The sequence below is a fragment of the Schistocerca serialis genome, chromosome 6 (genome assembly GCF_023864345.2).
Source record: "Schistocerca serialis cubense isolate TAMUIC-IGC-003099 chromosome 6, iqSchSeri2.2, whole genome shotgun sequence".
Lineage (NCBI taxonomy): Eukaryota > Metazoa > Arthropoda > Insecta > Orthoptera > Acrididae > Schistocerca > Schistocerca serialis.
The window spans coordinates 210,454,115-210,478,812 of NC_064643.1; the positions used below are offsets into that span (position 1 = coordinate 210,454,115).

The following is a 24,698-nucleotide window of genomic DNA, read 5'->3' on the forward strand; positions in this document are numbered from 1 at the left end:
GAGCACTATGGGACTTAACATCTATGGTCATCAGTCCCCTAGAACTCAGAACTACTTAAACCTAACTAACCTAAGGACATCACACAACACCCAGCCATCACGAGGCAGAGAAAATCCCTGACCCCGCCGGGAATCGAACCCGGGCGTGGGAAGCGAGAACGCTACCGGACGACCACGAGATGCGGGCAGTGATTAAGTAAGTACTTCGTAAAGAAAGGTATGATAGCAAAGGACATTCATGCCGATTTCCAGAATGCATCGTGGAAACTCTGCTCCTTCATATTCATATTGCTAAGCGGACAAATGAATTTAAATTTGGTCGGGAGAGTTTAGATGATGATCCACGCAGTGGTCAGCCAAGATGTGCCACTACTTCAGACATCGTAGCAAAAGTGCACGCAATGGTCATGGAGGATGGCCAATTGAAAGTGCGTGAAGTTGTTCACGCTTGCCTGGTCATCTGAAAGGGTATATCAAATTTCAATTGAAGAATTAATAATGAAAAAATTATCTGCAAGATGAGTGCCGCGACTCTTGACGCTGGATCAAAAACGCATGAGAATGGACATATCGCAACAATGTTTGGCCCGTTTTAGGAGAAACGAACAAGATTTTTTGCACCGTTTTGTGACCACAGGTGAAACTTGGGTGCACTACTGTTCCTCAGAGACAAAACAACAGTCAGAATAGTGGAAACATGCTAATTCTCCGCCACCAAAGATAGCAAAGATGCTTCAGCGGTAAAGGTCATGGTATCAGTGTTCTGGGATACGAAGGGGATTCTGTTTCTAGATTATCTCCCCACTGGGCAAACAATTTCTGGAGAATACTATGGTAACCACCTGGACAAACTGCAACAAAAGATACGCGAAAAAAGGCCAGGTTTAGCAAGGAAGAAAGTCATCTTCCACCAAGACAATGCGCACCGGCACACATGTGCCGTCGCCATGGCAAAATTGCACTAACTAAGGTATGAATTGTTGTCACGTCCACCTTATTCACCTAATATGGCTCTGTCAGACTTCCATCTCTTCCCAAAACTGAAAATTCTTCTTGGTGGACGAAGATTAACTTCAAACGAAGAATTGACAGCTGGAGTTGACAACTATTTTGCAGGCCTGGAGGAAACTCATTTTCGAGATGGGATCAAGACACTGAAACATCGTTGAACCAAGTGCATTAATCTACAATGAAAAATAAAATAATTTCAAAAATCGTTCAAATGGCTCTGGGCACTATGGGACAACATCTGAGGTCATCAGTCCCCTAGAACTTAGAACTACTTATACCTAACTAACCTAAGAACATCACACACATCCAAGCCCGAGGCAGGATTCGAACCTGCGACCGTAGCGGTCGCGCTGTTCCAGACTGAAGCGCCTAGAACCGCTCGTCCACAGCGGCCGGCCTAAAATAAATTTCAGTGATGTAAGTACTTTTTTTCCATTCCGTTTCGAGAACTTTTCAAACCACCCTCGTACTTCCTTGGCTAAAGACATGTATCATTTCTGTTTTATTCGATAACTTTCCGTCAATTACTGCGAACTGTGACTTTTCTGGCAGGAAATCATGCATCTAGTCGAACAACTAAGACGATACTGAACAGGCACACAATATCATTAGAAGCAGCGTGCAACCCTGAACAACCAACAACCAATTTATACGCAAATACGCAAATCCATGGGAGTTGTGGATTTGAGAATATACTGATGAGTTCTCGTTTTTGGCCAAGTACACAATGAAATGAAATGTGTGGGTAGGGACTCCCGTCGGGTAGAGCGGTCGCCTGCTGCAGGTCGTTTTAGTTGACCCCACTTCGGCGACTTACGTGTCGATGGGGATGATATGATGATGATGATGATGATGATGAAGACAACACGACACCCAGTCCCTGAGCGGAGAAAATCTCCGATCCAGCCGGGAATCGAACACGGGCCCCTTTGTATGGCATTCCGTCACGCTGACCACTCGTCAGTCGAGGCGGACAACTAAACAATAATCATTAGGTCGATCCCAACGTGTTCAAGGAAACCGTGATATGTCATATCGTGTTTCTGTGACGTGGGTCTTGTTTTTATTATTGGGTGTCTTAATTACCTTAATATCTTAATTACCTCAACACCTTATCAGTTGGTTAGTTTCACCTGCAGCAAAGAACTGGCAAATTGACTGTAGGGAGCTTGTGAGCGATAGCGGAAAGAGAGTGGGCATTCGTTTCCAGGTCAGTGACCAGCAAAGAACGGCACCGAAAGTTGACAGTAATGGGCCACTTAAGGCAGTCCGTCGTAACGAGGAGTACCCGGTGGGCCGGCAGTCGGTAAACACGCGTCGTCCACGTTAGCAATTACGCTGTGACGTCACGCTGCCTTACGATGTGTGCGCCAAGTCGAAACACAAGGGCCGCAAGCAGAAGATGCTGCCAAACGCTGTTACGCGTGAGTAGGATTCATGTCGCTACTTTATGTAAGAGCAAGGTTAGTCCTTAGCACTTATTACTGATGTTTGCACTGTTGCAAGTGTTGAAATTCGGATTTTTTTTACAACTAAGCTACATCTAATCTCTGCAACCCAACTTGCGGTGTGAGATTAGGGGGGGGGGGGTACTTTTTTTACCAGTATCACTTCCACCCTTCCCTGTTCCAGTCGCATATGGTTCGCGAGAAGAACAATTGTTTTCTCCTCACGGTGTTTTCGCAAGATTTACTTAGGGCAAATCAATATATAAGTTGACTCTTGTAGGAATGTCCGTTCTCAGAATGTTAACCATGAAAAACATCGTGATGCAGGAAGTCTGTCCTGTATCATATGCCACTGGAGTTGCCTGATCATTTTGGTGACGCTTTGGCGTTTGCTAAATGAACCATTTCCTTGATCCGTCTGGTACAGTCCCCAGACAAACGAGCAACTTTCTTCTTCTTTCTTTCACCTGTGCCTTGTCCCGCAGTTTCCGCAGGGTCGACATTATTACAGCCGGTCACGGTGGCCGAGTGGTTCTAGGCGGTTCAGTCCGGAACCGCGCGACTGCTACGGTCGCAGGTTCGAATCCTGCCTCAGGCATGGATGTCTGTGATGTCCTTAGGTTAGTTAGGTTTAAGTAGTTCTAAGTTCTAGGGGACTTGTGACCTCAGATGTTAAGTCCCATAGTGCTCAGAGCCATTTGAACCATTTGACATTATTACAATTGGATTTGGCATGGTTAATGTGAAGGGGTGGCCAGATGTCCTTCCTGCCACCACCTCATACCCCTGAGGACAGAATCAGTGTGCCCCATCTGTCTGCATCTAGTGTAAACCATGAAACAGTGCGAACGTGTTTCAGATGTCTGCGAGTCGTGTAAATGAGACTTGATGGGGGGACCAGCCCGGTATTCACCTAGTGGGATGTGGAAAAACGCCTAAAGACCACATCCAGGCTGGCCGGCACACTGGCCCACGTCGTTAAACTGCCGAGCGGATTCGAACCGGGGCCGGCGCGCCTACCCGAGTCCAGGAAGCAGCGCATTAGCGCTCTCGGCTAACCTGGTGGGTGTCCAGACAAACGAGCAACATTCAGGTGAAACTTCCTGGTAGATTACAAGTGTGTGCCGGACCGAGACTTCTTTTTTTTTTCTTTATTTTGTTGGGTGTTGTTCGTTGCATTTGGTCTGTGAGGTCGTCACATGACATCCGTTCAAGTTGATCGTCGATTCCTTTACTCATTTACTACAGAGGGTCACCGCGTCTGTGACCGAACACGCTGAGCTACCGCGCCGGCGAGACTCGAACTTGGGATCTTTGCCTTTCACGGGCAAGTGCTCTACCGACTGAACTATCCAAGCACGACTCTCAGCCAGTGCTCACAGCTTTACTTCCGCCAGTACCTCATCTCCTACCTTCCAAGTTTCACAGAAGCTCTCATGCGAAACTTGCTCTCCTGGAAGAAAGGACATTGTGGAGACAAGGCTTAGTCACAGCCTGGGGGATTTTTCCTGAATGAAATTTTCACTCTAGAACGGAGTGTGCGCTGATATGAAACTTCCTGGCATATTAAAACTGTGTGCTGAACCCTGATTCGAAATGGGGACCTCTGCATTTGGCGGCCGAGCGCTCTACCGATTGAGCCATTCAGTTCAAGCTACACATTTCGAAGCGGGACTCATTACTGAAGACAATTCCACTCCAGTCAATGAGTTTCCAGGCCGCGATGATCAGTGAAGACGTGTCTGGAGAAGCCCCGGACAGTTGTGGGATACCAACCTGACTGTCTTTCGCCATACGGCCCGACAACCACGATTAATGATCTGGGATGCCATTTCTTTTCATAGCAGGACCCCTCTGGTTGTCTTCTGCCGCACCCTTGTATGCACAGCGGTACGTCGACAATATTCTACACTAGGTTTTGTTGCCGTTCATGGCAAGCCATCCTGGGCTTATATTTCAGCAAGACAACGCCCGTCCGCACACGGTGACAGTTTCTACTGCTTGTCTTCTTGCTTTCCAAATCTACCTTGGCGAGCGAGTTAGCCGAACGTCTCCCCAACTGAGAACGTTCTGAGCACTATCGGCAGGGGCCTCCAGGAAACTCGGAATCTTGACAACAATAATAATAATAATAATGTCTTGTGGCTAGGGCCTCCCGTCGGATAGACCGTTCGCCGAGAGCAAGTCTTTCATTTGACGCCACTTCGACGACTTGCGTGTCGATGGGGATGAAATGATGATGATTAGGACAACACACCACCCAGTCCCGGAGCTGAGAAAATCTCCGACCCAGCCGGAAATCGAACCCGGACCCTTAGGATTGACATTCTGCCATACTGACCACTCAGCTACCGGGGGCTGACATCTTGACGATGAGATACGTCAATTGGACAGAATTTGGCACAATATCCCTCAGGAGGACGTCCAATCACTGCCAAGCCGAATAACTGTTTGCAACATGTACACAAAATTTATCGATTCAAAAAAATGACTCTGAGCACTATGGGACTCAATATCTGTGGTGATCAGTCCCCTATAACTTAGAACTACTTAAACCTAACTAACCTAAGGACATCACATACATCCATGCCCGAGGCAGGATTCGAACCTGCGACCGTAGCAGTCGCGCGGTTCCGGACTGAGCGCCTAGAACCGCTAGACCACCGCAGCCGGCATTTATCGATTCCTGTCTTATTCAGATAATTCCTTCGTTGACACGATAACCGATGTGAAGTGCGGTATTCCATTAAATAACAAAGTCAGTTTGTCAGAAAGTAATGTTTAGTTTTCCTAATGTGTAATATCTGCGTCGACACTAAAAGTTTCACCAAAACCCATTGGCTGCTGAGACGGTGCCAGCATTCTGGCATCCACGACTCTTGGTAGTCCCACCTGAGCTGCACTGGTCGCTTCTGCCCCTTTCTGTGCGTGTCACAAAAATATGGCCACGGGCCGGAGGACACCTTAACTACGAGTAGTGTTTTTTAAGTAAGTACCGTTTTGAAATTAAAAAAAGACGTGCTACGGTATCTCAATAATTTTATTTTTACATGTAAGCCTGTACCTTAATCTACTTTTCTACATAATTTCCGTCAATATTGAGGCACTTGTCACAACGTCGTACCAGTTTTTGAATACCCTCTTCATAGAAGTCTGCCGCCTGACTTGTTAACCACTGCATCTCCACTGTTTTGACTTCGTCATCGTCTTGAAGACGCTGACCGCCCAGGTGTTTCTTCAAGTGCAGGAACAGATGGTAGTTACTGGGTGCAAGATCGGGGCTGTACGTAGGATGATCTAGAGTTTCCCATCGAAAAGATGTGATGAGATCTTTGTTCTGATTCGTCACATGCGGACGGGCATTGTCTTGCAGCAAAACGATGCCCTTGCTCAACTTCCATGGACTGTTGCTTTCATTTTGATGTGACGTAGGCCACCCATCTTTCATCGACCATAACAATTTGGCTTAAGAAATCATCACCGTCGTTGTGGTACCGCTCAAGGAAAGTCAATGCACTGTCTAAATGTTTGGTTTTGTGCACATCCGTCAATATTTTCGGTAGCCAACGTGCACACAATTTTCAGTAATTCAAATGCTCGGTCACAATGCCACACAAAACACTACGAGAAATGTTAGGAAAGTCATCCCGCAAGGAGGAAATCATGAAGAGTCTGTTTTCTCTCACCTTATTGTCCGCTTCCTGCACCAAACTTTCATTAACGACCGAAGGACGCCCACTCCGTTGTTCATCATGCACAATTGTGCGCCCATCTTTAAATGCGCTCATCCACTTTCTTACCATTCCATCACTCATAATGGTTTCTCCGTAAACTGCACAGATCTCACGATGAGTATCGATCGCTTTTAGGCCTTTAGCACTAAGAAATCTTGTAACAGCCCGTACTTCACAGTCGGCGGGACTCACGATTATCGGAGGCATCTTAAACACTCAGTACACAATGCAAACAAGGAAGAATCAGACTGTAATGGCGTCAATGCGTAGATAAATGTACAGGCTTTCATGTAAAATTAAAATTATTGAGATATCTTAGCACGTCTTTTTTCAATTTCAAAACGGTACTTACTTAAAAAGCACGCCTCCTATATCGTCATGCACTTGTTTGTGATCGTCATCACTTTCACACATGGATGGCGAGAGCGGGAAACGTGAAGAACTGTTTTCTCGGACTTGAAATGGTGAAATGCCAGAATCGACCACAGTCACATATCCTCATCCAGAAGACGCAGGAAAATTAAATTCACCATTATCAGTATACATAAGCAAACTTTCTACTTCCGACAAATGAAAATACACAATTGCAGAGACTTTACTGGTCTCATAGAGATATGATTTTATGGCGGGCCAGAGTAATCTGTGGATTTCTGCATTTCTGCGAACTGCTGTGCCAAGTTGAGTGAGTGGCTAACGCACCTGCTTAGTAAGCAGGACACCTGGGTTCGATTCCCGGTCTTGGTACAAAACTTCGCTCGCCTCCTCAGTCTACATACATAAATATTTCTACTTTCGCGTTTGACAATCTGCACTTGCACATCCTCAAACTGCCCCTTAACAAGCCGCCACATTTTAACCCCGCCAAAACAAACAAAACACAACGAATAATACTTGTCAGCCATCTACAACCCATTTTTACGTAATTATTAGTAAGAACTACTTGAAGTTGCGTTCTGTATATCGACCCGTGAAATCATGTTGCGTTAAAACAGCAAACCAAATATGGGATGTTTAATGAGGAACATTAAGCATTTTAGGAAGCGATGGTATGGACTAATTCGAATAAAACATTCCCTATAACATTTGTACAATTTTTATATTTTGCAGAGATATAGCTACTTGCGCAGATAAGTTTTCATGTCGCGTCTTGGTACTCCATTTGCTATGGGTTTCTTTAACGAGTGTCTGTTTTGTTTGAAGTTCTGTTTGTGAAATTTAGCCTGAGTTTAAATAGTGGAATTTGTGAAATTGTTATTTGTTGGCCAATTGTAACGTACCATTTATTATTGCGGCACGCATTTACAAATGCCGAGTTTGTCTATATAGACTAGTGTACGTGGTTTGTAATGGAAACTCTGCTGCTTTGTAGAATATACGGTAGACAATTTCATAACCGTATACTACCACATTCTAGAACAGTGGTCTTCAAAATGCGGGCCGCAATTCTCAGTCGTATTTTATCATTGCAGGGCGGAAGCGCTGTAATGTAAAAATGCCGCGCGTAAATCGCGGTTTGGGTCTTGGTGCTCGGTTCCAATTTGAGCTAGGAACAAGAAGTAAAAAGATTTTGGTTTAGCCCGGACCAGCGGCCATTTGTATAGTCATTCGAACATCTGTCTTAAGGTAGCAATGTTACAGTGTATTAAGCATGGTTTGAACGACGAACCGGAACTGGCACCCAGGCAAATAAGGCGAATCAATTAATTTCTTTTGCAAAAGAGCTTACCTGGCCTGAAATTAATGCTCAGCCAATCGCACCATTTATACGTGCACCGTTCGGATTTTAGTGCGAAAATAGTCACCCTTAAATAACTCCGAACTGGAGCGAGACTGATAGTTCAAATTTGGTCCATCGGTGCGTCACGTGTAGGCCGAAGATACGTTTTAAATGTCTGAAAAAACTTCGCTTCGTTTGGATTTTACGCGCAAAAAAACACGTTTTTCTGGGATTTTTTTGAAGCACTCCTCTTATGTACTGTAAATTGTACGAATCGGTTAAAACTTTGCACGAAGTTAGATAAATGGCTAAAGTCAAAATGAAAGTTTTATCTGTATCCGTTGTCGACATACGATGGTTTAAAGTCGAGCCGAATATAACACGTAAAATTCTTGCTTACGTGAAGTGAATGCGCGGAATCGGTTTAAAATGCATCAAATAAATAAAAAATTCGCTTCCAAATATCTGGCCTCATTCGGACTTTACGTGCAAAAACACGTTTCATGCAATTTGTTTTACGCACGCCATTTTTAGGTTTCAAACTTGAGCGAATCTGTGCAAATTTTGTAAGAAAATAGACAAATACATGGAATTAATGATCGTCCTGTTGTTTTGTGAAAGATTTGTGCGTTGCCACAATATAGCGGTCTGAAGTTGCACGTACAATGCGGTTTTATGTGAATCGCACATGCTGGTTTGAACTGACACAGCTGACAAGAAAAATATATTCTTGCGGTAATTATATGAAGCGTTTGCAAAAACCTTTCAGCGTTCGGGCTTTACTCTCGAAACATCAAGCGCTTGCAGATGAAACTGCGTATCGTAGAAACGCGTTGCGCTTCAAGCGCTGCATTTGGAAAAAAAATGGCTCTGAGCACTATGGGACTTAACATCTGTGGCTATCAGTCCCCTAGAACTTAGAACTACTTAAACTTAACTAACCTAAGGACATCACACACATCCATGCCCGAGGCAGGATTCGAACCTGCGACCGTAGCAGTCCCGCGGTTCCGGACTGAGCGCCTGAACCGCTAGACCACCGCGGCCGGCGCTGCATTTGGATATAATTAAAGAACCTATTCTGTTAACTGTCGTTTCGTTGTTTGGGCGTTATAGATTTTACTCATCCACGGCTCAAAATCACAGAGGTAAAATTACCTTCATGCTCAAAATCGTTAAACAATCTTTGGTTGTGCAAAACAATGCATCTGTCAAACCAGAATTATGCGCTGCCTAGTACAAAATCATATGCTGTTTGACCGAGTATTTAAAGCTACATCAAATGGTTCAAATGGCTCTGAGCACTATGGGACTCAACTGCTGAGGTCATTAGTCCCCTAGAACTTAGAACTAGTTAAACCTAACTAACCTAAGGACATCACACACATCCATGCCCGAGGCAGGATTCGAACCTGCGACCGTAGCGGCCACGCGGTTCCAGACTGAAGCGCCTTTAACCGCACGGCCACACCGGCCGGCAAAGCTACATCGATGACCACGTGAAAAATTAAAGTAATCCAAAAATTGCTATAAAATTAATTGTTAGAAAAAAAAGTTGACCTTATTTATTACCAATATAAAATTTTTGGTGCGTTTTTTTCAAAAACTGCTATGTTATCTTGTACAAAATTTATTTCCAGACAAAAAAAGCTTAAGTTCGTCAAGTTTCGCACGGGAATGAAAAGTTGGTAGTAATTTGCAATTCATACATCGTCTCGCAGTCGTACTGCTTCTCTTTCAGGCAATTATATCTGATTCCCATTGGTTGTTATAAGATTTCGCACCAAAATTACTGACGTGAGTTTTTCTAGCCGCAGTTTTCTAGTTTTCAATTCTTATTCCTACGTACTTTAAAGAAACAATAACAAGAATTTTGAGATAAGAGATTATAATTAGATGCAGCTCTTTCTTCAGTTATGTTTCTTGCGCGAATCGTTAAGCTTGCGGCATAGTAAGCTTTCAAGGGCGTTTATCATAGTAATACAGTGGTCTCGTAAGTTTCTCTTTCTACGAAATACAAACCTCAGGCTACATATGTTGTTGTTGTGGTCTTCAGTCCTGAGACTGGTTTGATGCAGCTCTCGATGCTACTCTATCCTGTGCAAGCTGCTTCATCTCCCAGTACCTACTGCAACCGACATTCTTCTGAATCTGCTTAGTGTATTCATCTCTTGGTCTCCCTCTACGATTTTTACCCTCCACGCTGCCCTCCAATGCTAAATTTGTGATCCCTTGATGCCTCAGAACATGTCCTACCAACCGGTCCCTTCTTCTTGTCAAGTTGTGCCACAAGCTCCTCCCCAATTCTATTCAATACCTCCTCATTAGTTACGTGATCTACCCATCTGATCTTCAGCTACATATGTACCGATCTTATTATTAATTGGTAACGTATATGTATTAGCATGTTACGAGCCGCCAGTAGACTAGCTATAGTAAGGGTGCGATAAGTTGGCCGCCATCCCCAAGGACTGATCATTAAAAGGCGGCACCATTAGGAAATTTTTTTAGGATTCCGTACCTCAGTAGGCAGAAACGAAATTCTTATACGATCACATTGCTGTCCGTCTGTCTGCCCTTCTGTCCGTCCGACTGTTAAAAACTCTTTTTCTCAGGAACGGGTAGATGTATCAAGTTGAAACTTATGTTACATACTAAAGTCTATAGTCATTTGGCGTTGCAGTAAATGTAAGCTTCTTAGTCAATGCAATGAAAAGATACGTACAGGAAATGATAATTAAATCAAGACCCTAAGCTGTCGACAGGCGTTGATATACATCAACGGGGACAGTTGAAAATGTGTGGCCCGACCGGGACTCGAACCCGACATCTCCAGCTTACATGGCAGACGCTCTATCCATCTGAGCCACTGACGGCATAGAAGATAGTGCGACTGCAAGGATTTATCCCTTGCGCGTTCCCCTGAGACTCACATTCCCAGCTTAATGTCCACACACTACATTCGTAGAGCCCCTGCCCATTACAATAATTACTCGCGGCAGGCAATCTTACCGAGTCCCGTAAGAGTTCCGGCAATGCGTGTGCATCCAGTACAGAAGAAGAAGGTCAATGCCCGGTTAGCTCAAATGGCTCTGAGCACTATGGTACTTAACTTCTGAGGTCATCAGTCCCCTAGAACTTAGAACTACTTACACCTAACTAACGTAAGGACATCACACACATCCATGCCCGAGGCAGGATTCGAACCTGCGACCGTAGCGGTCGCGCGGTTGCAGACTGTAGCGCCTAGAACCGCTCGGCCACTTCGGCCGGCGGCCGGTTAGCCTTAACTATATAAAGATAGTATCTGTTCTTTCGGACATGTCCGAAAGAACAGATACTATCTTCATATAGATACGTATATGTCACATATTTTGATAATCGCCAACTCACTCATCAAAGCCTACAGGGCACTTCCCGATGCTCTAGAATCACGAGATTTGGCAAGAAGAAAAGGATTCACAGTACAAGGAAAAAACCGAAATCGCCAATTTTTAATTATGTCACACGAAAAATTCTTTTTGTCGTTTGTTATCCCACTGTCTCTCTATGCGTCCGTCAGTTAGATGCCTTTCCCTCAGGAACAGGTAGGCGTATCAACCTCAAAATCATGTCACACACTAAGGTCTATGGTCCCTTGGTGGTGTAGAAACGTTAAGCTTCTAAGTCAATGCTATCAAAAGATATGGCCATTGGTGTCACACATTTTGATACTCACAAACTCACTCATTAGAACCTATATGGTTCTTCAAGGTGAGGAGCAAGTAAAGGAAAAATGTCAGAAATGGTTAATTTTTAAATATATCACTCGAAAAAAAAATAATCGAAAGTCTTAGAATTCCCTCCAGTATCATGTCGATATCAGGCAAAACTCGTCGAGATTGTCGACTCCTGGGATGGACGAATTGTCTATATACATAAAGTTCGAACGGAAGCCTCAGAGCACAAGTCCTGCTCACATCTGGCGTTATTTTTTTTAATCTACTTTCCTTCGGAATTTGCCCATACAGCCATCTCAACACTAGGAACGTTATAGTTTGTTTCAACAATGCAAATTATACATTAGTTTAAATCGTACCCTGGCACGAAGTGACAAAGGCTTAACAAATAAGTGATACCGATATAAAACCAGTTTTACAGCCACGGGATATAGAAAAGAGTAGACAAGGTGGAAATATAAAGCAGGGTACGCAGAGATAGCATACTATAAAAAAACTCCTGGTAACATAATAAGAAATGATAAGCCGCCGTTGGTACACATTTGGGATATTCCTAGTTCAGTCCATATTAATAAATATATATCTAAATTAACAATAAAATATTTTTGTGTGATCTGCAAGATGTATTTCAAAAGCTGCGGATAGAGACTGAATATCTCTGTAGGTCTAGAAGTGACATTTAGACGGAACAGGAGAATCGGAACAAAAAATGGTTCAAATGGCTCTGAGCACAATGGGACTTAACTTCTGAGGTCATCAGTCCCCTAGAACTTAGAACTACTTAAACCTAACTAACCTAAGGACATCACACACATCCATGCCCCAGGCAGGATTCGAACCTGCGACCGTAGCGGTCGCGCGGCTCCAGACTGTAGCGCCTAGAACCGCTCGGCCACCCCGGCCGACGAATCGGAACACTTCATGCCAACTGTTCTCCGTCTCAGATTTTGTCACTCTCAGCGACCCCAAAGTTGTGACGCTGCAACTGCCTGACGAGGTGTTGTTGTGTTATCTGTGTGAGTTGATGATTATTTGATCAATAACGGCATTGTAATTTTATTTAACCGCATTATGCAATACGAGACACGATCATAAACGTTTACAAAATATTTTGAATGTCACTTCTCTTCTACTCATTGCGTTACATTACAAAAGCCTTGATTTAATTTCATATTCCCTGCTACAAATAATTAGCACATGTAAAGGTGACTGTCTCTGTAATGTACGTTACTTCCGCCTCAAAATTTATATCGTAGCAGTTAATCGGTAAGAGTCGCGCACGGTCGTGAGGTATCAGTACTAGAAGACAAACAATAAAACATTCCCCCTGTCACACCCTATAACTCAACAATCGCCGTGTTACTTCATCTTAGATTCCACTAAAATAAGCACCAACTTTTTTTTTTTGTTTCATGGCCGAATTCACCAACCTCAATTAAAATTAAGCACATTTTAAAATATTACTGTCTCTGTAAGTATTTTTGTTTTTTACTGAGCGGGAAACCTACACTCTCCAGATGCTCTTGAAATTGTTTGATCTTTTTAGGATGCGACTTTAGTTGCTACATTCATGTTATTACGAGGGGACATGGTGAACCTGCCCAAATTATCCCCAGCCGCGACAGAGTGGAGTGAACAATTAGATATTAATGTGTAATTTAACGCCTGTATTAAATTTGTGGCTTTACATTTACATGTTTCTTGACATTGTAATATTAATTTGTATACAGAATTTTTGTCTTATACGTGTATATGCCATGCCATAAATAAAATATGTATTTTAAGATACGACTGAGAAGCGTAGAAGAAGAGATTAACGACCACTGGGTTAAAGGGTTGATATCAACACCACTCTCTTGATAATAATTGTATCCGCAAGAGACACATTTCGAGAAGGTATGTTTCCGCACAAAAGAAATATATGTGAGCACTCGCGAGGAATTTCGAGTTCTGCCCTCTGTTGTCGGAAAATTGTAATTGATTGCTCCGTTGTTGTTGTGAAAGAGCGTTTGTAAGTTTTCTGCCGCCTTCAATGTTTGTCGACTCGGGCTGGCTTCATCTCAGTTTTTCCCGCAAAGTTATTACCAGCAACGAAGTCATCAGTTTTTGCTGCGATTCATAGTGCCCCTTCTGTGAAACCGGTACGACGACTGGCGAACAATCTTTTAAGGGGGCCAGCTCATGAAAAACGACCAAAACTTTGAAAAAAATATTTATGCTCTATAGAAAACAACATTTTATGCACATTACAAAAATGTTTAGTTTATGGACGTTTTCAATTTATGTTTGTTCGTAAACACAGTTTGAACGTCATGTTGCATACATGCCACGCTCCTGTCATTTCAAATTTCTTAAGAATATGTGACATATACGTGTTTTCCTTACTTGCTTCAGATTTCAGATAAGATTTATTCTAGAAGGTTCTGGCTACTGTAACCTAAGTGAAGGAGTATCTAGAAGGCTGTGACTCAATTACAACTGAAGATCTTATGATATACTTGTTTACTTCTTGTTTTCGGAATTTGTAACACGTGTGCTTCGTTGTTACTGCTGTGTTGATTTGTTTCACTATATGTTTTCTGTGTTAGAAATGCCAAGAATACAGAAATTCAACACCAAATGGAGGTTTCGAGGCAACTAGTTCAAAGCAACATCGAATAATACCGGTACAGATCATTTGGTTCAACAGCCACACACAGAAATTCTGTGTAGAGGCATACAATACACTCACAACCATTCCTTGCTTTTATGATAATTAAACTTAAATAAATGTCTCTGGCAAATGAAAATCTTTTTAGGATATTTCTCCATCGTCTATAATGGAATCCCAAAGAAAGCTTCTACAGCCGCACAGGGGAGCGAATATCTTAAAGTGTATTTCTTGTACTTGTTTAGTTCGCAGCTCCGTTGCAGTTCGCTGAATTACTTACGACGGTTAAATGTCCTACAACATTTCAAGCTTATGTCCTCCTGTTTAATCTATGGCTATTATTCCATATCGCACACTATTGCAAATTAATTTACCGTCAACAATGAACTCATTAGAAACAGAAAATGGGGCAGTTTCACAAGGAATGTCAGTGATATCACACGTACAGTAGTTACAGATCCGAGAATTTAATTACAACCGCACATATCATCAGATGAAACTTGTTACCTGTGCTACAGATTACGAACTAAATGTAATGAAGGTATATGGTTCCAGAGACCTTTTCAAGCCTCAAAAATCTATGAAGTATATATGGAGATTGAAGCGACGCATGAAAATTGGTACCAAGGGTGGGATTCGAACCCAAGTCTCCTGCTCACTAGGCAGATGCGCTAACCACTACGCCACCCTGGCAAAGTGGCTTTGCACAGCTGCACGCACTACCCTAGCACGCCTCAAGCATGAACCATCTTTGGTGTTATATAAGCGTCAGTGAATGTCCAATACCTGTCTGATGAATAAAGTACAATCTCTAGTTCAGCGTAAGGTATATTAACGTCTTTTATACAGTCAATGCAAGCTGCGGAACAGTCGACATACAACATTTCATCAACATAGTGATTCCCTCATTATCATACTACTGGTACGCCATAGACTACCAACAACGTGGCCGACTGAGGTTGAATAATGGTTAATACACTGAAAACTTATTCGGGAAGAAAAAGATTCTCCCGCCCCTATGACAATATTATTTAACTCTTTCTTGGTTTCCCTAAATCTACGCAATCGAACACCTGTGTGGTCCCTTAGAAAATTGCAACGTCAATTCAATTTCTTCCTCGATCCTTAGTCAAACTGAGCTTATATTCCATCTGAAAGAACTGGATTCTTTTAATATTTATTTATTTGTATTTCCTTTCAGCCTGTTATTTACATACAAGAGCACAAAATGGTTCAAATGGCTCTAAGCACTATGGGACTTAACATCTTCCCCAAGGCTCATCACTTCTTTGCTTCTGGAAGGTTGTTGTAGGTGGATGTTCGGTCGTGGTGCGTCTCGTTGTCATGATGAATGGCACCTTTTTAGCTGTGTCTCCACCATGTAAGCCTGCAATTCATAACTTCATATTTTTACTGTCACTCTGTTCAGCTTGTGTCACAGATCTTCATTCCTTTTATGTTATAGACTGTTGCAATACTAAAATGTGCTGCTGACCTGGTCTCTGACATCTTGTCTCATAGCATACTTCCACACGATGTGACCCGGGATGCCGATTGCTCCACATCCGCAGGTGTTTGAGGTGCATTGACGTATTTTCAGTAAGTAGCTGGGATATGGACCACAGAACACTATCTTTTCAAGCTACAGGAATCACTTTACTGACATGGATAAACACACATTCTGTTAAAAATACCATTTCTAACTTAGCGCCAGAAGAGTACCATACAGTATCGATTGGTTATTCGAAAGTACTAGCGCACCTTGTGTGGTACTGCACAGTGGGTGGACAGAAATATGGAAACACCAAAAATACCATGCCTAATACGGTCTAGGAAAACCGTTGGTATTCAAAACAGCTACCAGTCGTCTCAGAATGTATGGTTCCCAGTGGAATCTTGTACCAATTGTATAGGTTAAATACTATCTTTTGCAACTGTGATGAAAGTCTTATTAACACTAAACACATTGCATATTATTCTAAATCATCTTCAGTGGCGATTGTAATAATATGTTTTTTTTTTTCTCTTACGATTTTGTTTGATAGGATCATAAACAGTTGGCATACTTTAACACACTACTATAAACAGTATTAATTCTTGTCGTTACTCACGGTTTTTTTGTTGTTTACGTCATTCTTCCTGCTCAAATGTGTGAAATCTTATGGGACTTAACTGCTAAGGTCATTAGTCCCTAAGCTTACACACTACTTATCCTAAACTATCCTAAGGACAAACACACATACCCATACCCGAGGGAGTACTCGAACCTCCGCCGGGAATAGCCGCACAGTCCATGACTGCAGCCCCCTATACCGCTCGGCTAATCCCGCGCCGCTCTTCTTGTTCTTCCATATATAAGTGTTAGATTTTAGCACACATCAGTTCACTACCAGAAAACAAATTCACGTTTTTGTGTTGTGAAGAACCTTTGTCATCTCCCCATTTCATGTGTTCCAGTAATGATGATGGAGGTGGATAACGGTTACGCAACCTTCTCCCTGAAACAGAAAATCGAAGGTTCGACAGGATTGAGATCTGGTGACTGTCACGACTAGGGGGATGCGACAATTCATCCTGGTGCTCACAAAACGTGTCCTGGACGATGCGAACTATATGAACAGGAGGTCTGTCGTCTTGGAACAATAGCATCACCAAGGAGGAACAAACACTGTATCTCGGCATGGATCTGATCAGCCTAAACAGTCACACGATGCATGGCAGTAATGCGACCTTGCGACGATATAGCTGGCCAGACTATCACTGAAACCCCGCCTGTTTCACTGTTGGGACGCAAACTCAGTCAGAAGTTGGAAACAGTTTGCAACAAGACATCCGATCAAATGACCTTCTTCCGTTGCTCCATAGTGCGGGTTTTATGGCTTCGGCACCACGTTTTCTTATTCCGGGAATTTCCATCACAGATGTGTGGTTTTGAAATTACAGCTCGGCCTGCAAATTCCCTGCTTCTGGATCTCCATTCGTGTTGTTTTGGTGCTGACAGGCATCGCGAGTGCGACATTCATTTCTGCAGTGACTTTTGCAGCTCTCGTCCTCTTATTTTTCGTCACAACACTCTTCTATGTCCGTCTGCCATGATCACTCAGACACGCTTTCGTCCGCATTGTGACTTGGCGAACGATGTTATCCCGCTTTCCCTGTATTCCGTGTAAGTCCTCCATGTGGTGCCGCTTGAAACACCAAACACTTCGGCTAACTTCATTACGGAAGCATCCAAAATACGAGCAACAATTGGCCCACGTTCGAATGCACTGAGCTCCGGCATAATGCACTCACAAATGCACAGAACACCATTCTGACACTTGCAACGTATTGAGGACATTATACAGGTGTCATTTGTGGCCAAGTACAACAGCGCAATCTGCAGGCATGGGTATCGCCTGCATTTATGTTCAGGCATGAATTTCTCGCGATGTTTTCATATTTTTGTGCAACCCCTGTACATAAAAAATAACATACATCGAGAATTTGGAGGGGCGGGGGGAGACAATCGTTCTAGAGCAGGCATTGGAAACTTGCCCGCGGTCTCGTGACGGCCACCGACAGTTTTTTGACCTTCGATTTCACTATCACTTCTTAGTGAATGCCGACGCAGCTTGGAGCTAACGCGTTCCTGATTTTCATCGGAACTAGTGTCCGTTTCCAGCATAAAGTTTTCCCGGTATGAGACAAGTGTGTGTGTGCGTGTGTGTGTGTGTGTTTGTGTGTGTGTGTGTGTGTGTGTGTTTGTGTTTTCCCATGTCCACCACGTGACGTATATCTACACTTAAAGCGGCAGCGGCGCCCAGAGGCCCTAGCGGCTTATCTGGTGGCGATTAGTCGGTAGGTACACCCAGTTCTCAAGAGCCGGCGCTCGTATCGCAACGCACACAATACTTTGGACAATGCCACTATCTGTCTCCGCCTTCAGCGTGACACTCACTGCTTTTCTTTCTCCTCGGCACGAGGCCGTTTACCAGCATCTAATAGTGTGACGTCAAGATTATGTGTCTGACGACATTGCTACACTTCTTGAGGCAAAACTACATTCATAGGAGGTATATAATACACCTCCCGCAAATCTCAATGCATTTTATTGCGTTACACGGTGCACTCTCGGCCTCATTGGGTCCTTCTTCAAGTGTAGTCTGGTTAAAGAAAGTTTTTTTCTTATTGTACACAACTCTATTGGCTGCATTGGATGAATTTGCAGCACTTTACGGTTTTCGACTCGTACGAGTCATCAATAGATACAGTATGGATAATTTGCAACAGTTTACGGTTTTCGAACGGTACGAGTCATCATCAAGAGATATAGTATCTTGTTACAAATTTTAATAGGTCGAACAGTGTCCTAATGCCCATATTGGACACTTGACAGGTCAAATTGATGTAAAGTGACTAATATGGGCATTAGGTGTCTGGTCTTTCACGTTACTTTTGTAACAAGATAATGATTATGATGATGAATCCTAAGAGCCGATAAGTTGGAAATACATTCAATATGATCCATAAATTTGCGAATAATAAGTTTTGTAAGACATTTCCAGGGGCAGATGTGGACTCTGACCACAATCTATTGGTTATGACCCGTAGATTAAAACTGAAGAAACTACAAAAAGGTGGGAATTTAAGGAGATGGGGCCTGGATAAACTGAAAGAACCAGAGGTTGTACAGAGTTTCAGGGAGAGCCTAAGGGAACAATTGACAGGAATGGGGGAAAGAAATACAGTAGAAGAAGAATGGGTAGCTTTGAGGGATGAAGTAGTGAAGGCAGCAGAGGATCAAGTAGGTAAAAAGACGAGGACTAGTAGAAATCCTTGGGTAACAGAAGAAATATTGAATTTAATTGATGAAAGGAGAAAATATAAAAATGCAGTAAATGAAGCAGGCAAAAAGGAATACAAACGTCTCAAAAATGAGATCGACAGGAAGTGCAAAATGGCTAAGCAGGGATGGCTAGCGGACATATGTAAGGATGTAGAGACTTATCTCACTAGGGTAAGATAGATAATGCCTATAGGAAAATTAAAGAGACCTTTGGAGATAAGAGAACGACTTGTATGAATATCAAGAGCTCAGATGGAAACTCAGTTCTAAGCAAAGAAGGGAAAGCAGAAAGGTGGAAGGAGTATATAGAGGGTCTATACAAGGGCGATGTACTTGAGGACAATATAATGGAAATGGAAGAGGATGTAGATGAAGATGAAATGGGAGATACGATACTGCGTGAAGAGTTTGACAGAGCTCTGAAAGACATGAGTCGAAACAAGGCCCCGGGAGTAGACAACATTCCATTGGAACTACTGACGGCCTTGGGAGAGCCAGTCCTGACAAAACTCTACCATCTGGTGAGCAAGATGTATGAAACAGGCGAAATACCCTCTGACTTCAAGAAGAATATAATAATTCCAATCCCAAAGAAAGCAGGTGTTGACAGATGTGAAAATTACCGAACAATCAGTTTAATAAGCCACAGCTGCAAAATACTAACACGAATTCTTTATAGACGAATGGAAAAACTAGTAGAAGCCGACCTCGGGGAAGATCAGTTTGGATTCCGTAGAAACACTGGAACACGTGAGGCAATACTGACCTTACGACTTATCTTAGAAGAAAGATTAAGGAAAGGCAAACCTACGTTTCTAGCATTTGTAGACTTAGAGAAAGCTTTTGACAATGTTGACTGGAATACTCTCTTTCAAACTCTAAAGGTGGCAGGGGCAAAATACAGGGAGCGGCAGGCTATTTACAATTTGTACAGAAACCAGATGGCAGTTATAAGAGTCGAGGGACATGAAAGGGAAGCTGTGGTTGGGAAGGGAGTAAGACAGGGTTGTAGTCTCTCCCCGATGTTAATCAATCTGTATATTGAGGAAGCAGTAAAGGAAACAAAAGAAAAATTCGGAGTACGTATTAAAATCTATGGAGAAGAAATAAAAACTTTGAGGTTCGCCGATGACATTGTAATTCTGTCAGAGACAGCAAAGGACTTGGAAGAGCAGTTGAATGGAATGGACAGTGTCTTGAAAGGAGGATATAAGATGAACATCAACAAAAGCAAAACGAGGATAATGGAATGTAGTCGAATTAAGTCGGGTGATGCTGAGGGAATTAGATTAGGAAATGAGACACTTAAAGTAGTAAAGGAGTTTTGCTATTTGGGGAGCAAAATAACTGATGATGGTCGAAGTAGAGAGGATATAAAATGTAGACTGGCAATGGCAAGGAAAGCGTTTGTGAAGAAGAGAAATTTGTTAACATCGAGTATAGACTTAAGTGTCAGGAAGTCATTTCTGAAAGTATTTGTATGGAGTGTAGCCATGTATGGAAGCGAAACATGCACGATAAATAGTTTGGACGGGAAGAGAATAGAAGCTTTCGAAATGTGGTGCTACAGAAGAATGCTGAAGATTAGATGGGTAGACCACATAACTAATGAGGAAGTATTGAACAGGATTGGGGAGAAGAGAAGTTTGTGGCACAACTTGACCAGAAGAAGGGATCGGTTGGTAGGACATGTTCTGAGGCATCAAGGGATCACCAATTTAGTATTGGAGGGCAGCGTGGAGGGTAAAAATCGTAGAGGGAGACCAAGAGATGAATACACTAAGCAGATTCAGAAGGATGTAGGTTGCAGTAGGTACTGGGAGATGAAGAGGCTTGCGCAGGATAGAGTAGCATGGAGAGCTGCATCAAACCAGTCTCAGGACTGAAGACCACAACAACAACAAGTTTTTTGAAAAATATATTGCGTGCTCCAATTTAGAAATATCAAATTTCTTTATAGTTTGACTATTTAAATAATTGCCATGGCTCTGGAGTGAGTGAAACTCGTATAAGTTTTTTATTTTGTTACGAAAATGTGTGAGTAGTATATTGAAAATACAAGGAAAACTAAAGGCGAACGAACAGAACGTTAACGAGAAAGCGTTAGAAATAAACGTGCGATGCAAAAGGAAGAATTTATCTTGTATTTGTAAGCCGCGGATTGAATAATGCAGTTTAATACACTACGGCATTCCATGACGACAACTCACCTACCTTAAGACATGCTCTTTTGAATACACACACAGGAAACAGACCACAAAGCATACTACCAGTTAAGTGAAGATGCAGTATTTCATTGCATATTAAGGACAATTAATTACTTGCACTATTTTCACCATCAAAATTCTACGACTATACAACCGATGCGCAGTGAAATCCAGAATTCTGGTTTGCAAAGATTCAAAGATTCAGAACTTGTGATTTTATATCGATACTATTCAGAAAGATGTAAATGCATATTCAGCTCAGTGATAGAACCATATTGGATGTTACATATACAAGAAAGGTTCTGCTAAGTTTTTCGGTAAACTTGTCTCACAATTTCCTTGTTTTTTTCCATTTATTTTCATTCATATCCAGTTACTAGCTACTTCAATATCTAACAGATTACCTTCAAGTACACATTATCAAGAGATGTAAAGTTTCTAGTTTATTTTTGGTATTCAAGGAAATGTGAGTTTTCTATTTTCACTGAATGTGTCATATTTCATATTTGTACGCTAAACATTTTTCAAACAGTAGCTTTCGATAGTCAATATGGTACGCCACAGAGGTTCGGAGTATAAGCACTCTGATAGTCGGTTGTAAGTTGGGGTAGCATTGTCGCTGCAGTGAGCATTCTAAGCTAAGCTAGAGAAAGAGTCGGGTATTCGCAACGCTACTGAGCGGCCTTGAAAGAAAGAATTTCATATTTTCTGATTATCTGAATAGCCGCATTGCACTTTGCGGAATACAGTGATTGAAGCACTAGCTGCTTAAAGTAGCTGCATGTCCTTGCACTCCACTGCGCAAAGGTTTCTCTTTCCTTCCAACTTACTTGCTGTTGCGCTGTGTATTTTATGTTTATCACTTTTAGCAGTACCGAGTTTCCGTTGCCACAGGTAAGCCATAAAAATTTATTAGGGTCAGCTTTACAGCACAGTCAGGTTAACAGTTAAATCATTCACAGTCAACTTTCTTTTTCAAAATTCAATATCAGATTCAGTTTAAGTGAAGATAATTTCAGATTTCATTTTATATGCCGACAGTCTGATTCTCACACTACAGTGTTTCATTTTCATGTGTATTATCACGTGTTTTGAAGTTTCCTTGGTTAGATTGCGTATGTAACTTCGCAGGAGTCTTAGTCGAAACATTTTGCTGTTTCAAAATTTGTTTGGTAAATTTATGTAGCATTTTTATCCTATTGGCTAGTGTGTTGGAATTGCTACGTATTGTGACGTCACGCATTGTAGCACTGTCCAGTATACCGCACAATACTTAGTTTCACGGGATAGCTTATTTAGTTTATAATTATGATTTTCTAACTATTTTGGAAAAGTTAGTTAAAAACGATTATCAGCTTCAGTTTTGACAAATCATTCATCAAATAGTGTTTTCGTTATTACACTACTTGCATTGTTCAGCATAACAGTAATACACTTGTTATAAAGAGTAGCAGTTCAGGTTCAGGTTCAGTAGACAAGATTTATTAAACCTAGAAAAGTTACAGAGTTCAAATTTCCCAGTAGTGAAGGGACAGCAAAGCAGTGTGTAACGGAATAATTGTCGTTTACTTGTAATTGAAGACACCCATTAAGTGAACTCCCGGTGCATTGATTACAAATACGTCGACGTCTGTTACTGAAGTATAAAATTAAGATAAAATATGCAATATTTGTAATATAAATTATTACAAAGCAAGGAAAAAAAGAGAGAGCTCGCAAGTAGGATACAGAACCTGAATTATCATCAATGCGGTTATGACATTAGCAATCGCTGTGTGAACACTGGTTGCTCCAGATTCTATCAAAGTATAAACAAATTATTTATGATCTTAAGTATTTTCTTTACTGGAAACAAACATCTTTAGTAGCAGCCTTTCCTATCTCCTTCGTTTGGATGTGTTGTTTGCTTGCATAATGCATGCCACCAGAGTGTCCAACACAGTGTTTCTTGCTTAATACTCACTTCGCTTCGTTTCATAACATGTTAATGTTCATAATACTGGATAATTTACAACCATTCTGATGGAAATAACAGTGAACTTTAAAGAGTGAAAATATTCCACTATTTAACGTCAGCGTTAACACCTTGTGAAATGCCTCATGCTGGATGAAGAAACTGGGCAAGAAAACTGATGCCTAACAGGCCACTGACACTGAGAAGCCAAGCCGATGAGCAAATCTAGTACTGAAGATCTTTTTATTCAGCGAAACGAAGCAGCTATGATGTACGAAAAGCTTGTTGGTACTTCTACAGACAAAATGTGAATGAACAATGTAGTTACACGTATTATTAAGTTGCTACATAAGTTCGTAGATTTGTTTTGCATGTTGGTATTCCGGCTGTTATGGTGTTATCTATCGATTCTCATGTTTTATTTGTACTTCACTATTACTATTTGATTTTACATACTGTCATTTTGTCATTTGGAGTATTCAGCTGTGGACGCTAGAAAATGGAGTGCGAAGTGGAGAACCGGGAACATTCCGATATATTTTTCTGTGTGAGTTCAGTAGAGGAGTGGCAACAGCAGATGCAGCCAGAAACATTTCCGCCGTGTGTGGGGATATGGTTGGGTAGAACACGGCAAGTAAATGGTCTTTTTTTCGTTTTAAGGAGATTCGTTCCAACATTAGTGACATTCAGGAAGGCTTTCGGGGTTTGATGAAGATCGTTTACTCCACAGTAATTCTCTCAACTACTCTATAGCTGAGAGATGTCATGAACTTTGATCATTCCATTATCGTGCGACATTTGCATGCGATAGGGAAGGTTCACAAATCGTGTGCACAGGTAAAGCATACTCTTAGCCAAAATCACAAAAATTGGCGGCTTATTGCTCTTCATTAATTGGATCGTGAACAAAACCGACCATTCCTATCCATTGTCTCCGCTGGTGACGAGAAATCAGGGAAAGAAAGCAGCTCCCCGTACAAAGACCTGTGCCCATCCACAAAAGGGACTGATATGCATCTGTTGTAACGGCAACAGAGTGGTGTACTACGAATTGCTTCCCCCCGAGGTGTAAACATCACTGTTGACATTTATTGTCAACAACTGAGATGTGTTGCAGACGTAGTACGAGAACAACGACCAGGAAGATTGCGTCAGGTGTTGCTACACCGCCGGACGCTGTGGCCGAGCGTTTCTAGGCGCTTCAGTCCGGAACCGCGTTCTGTTACGGTCGCAGGTTTGAATCCTGCCTCGGGCATGGATGTGTGTGAAGTCCTTAGGTTAGTTAGGTTTAAGTAGTACTAAGTCCAGGAGACTGATGATCTCAGTCGCATAGTGCATAGAGCCATTTGAACCATTTCATTGCTACTCCACTGTAACGCCCGGCCGAATTCCGCTGGACTGATAAAAAAAAAAAAAAAAAAAAAAAAAAA

The 24,698-nt window shown here is 42.1% G+C and overlaps 1 protein-coding gene and 1 non-coding gene across 2 annotated transcripts in view; both read right to left on the minus strand.

The window, feature by feature from the left end:
* Positions 1-24,698, minus strand: part of LOC126484757 (monocarboxylate transporter 9) — a 694,178-nt gene that overhangs the window by 295,056 nt on the left and 374,424 nt on the right. The window lies entirely within an intron of this gene.
* On the minus strand, positions 14,901-14,972 carry Trnat-agu (transfer RNA threonine (anticodon AGU)). The gene has a single exon. It is a non-coding gene; the product is annotated as a tRNA-Thr (tRNA).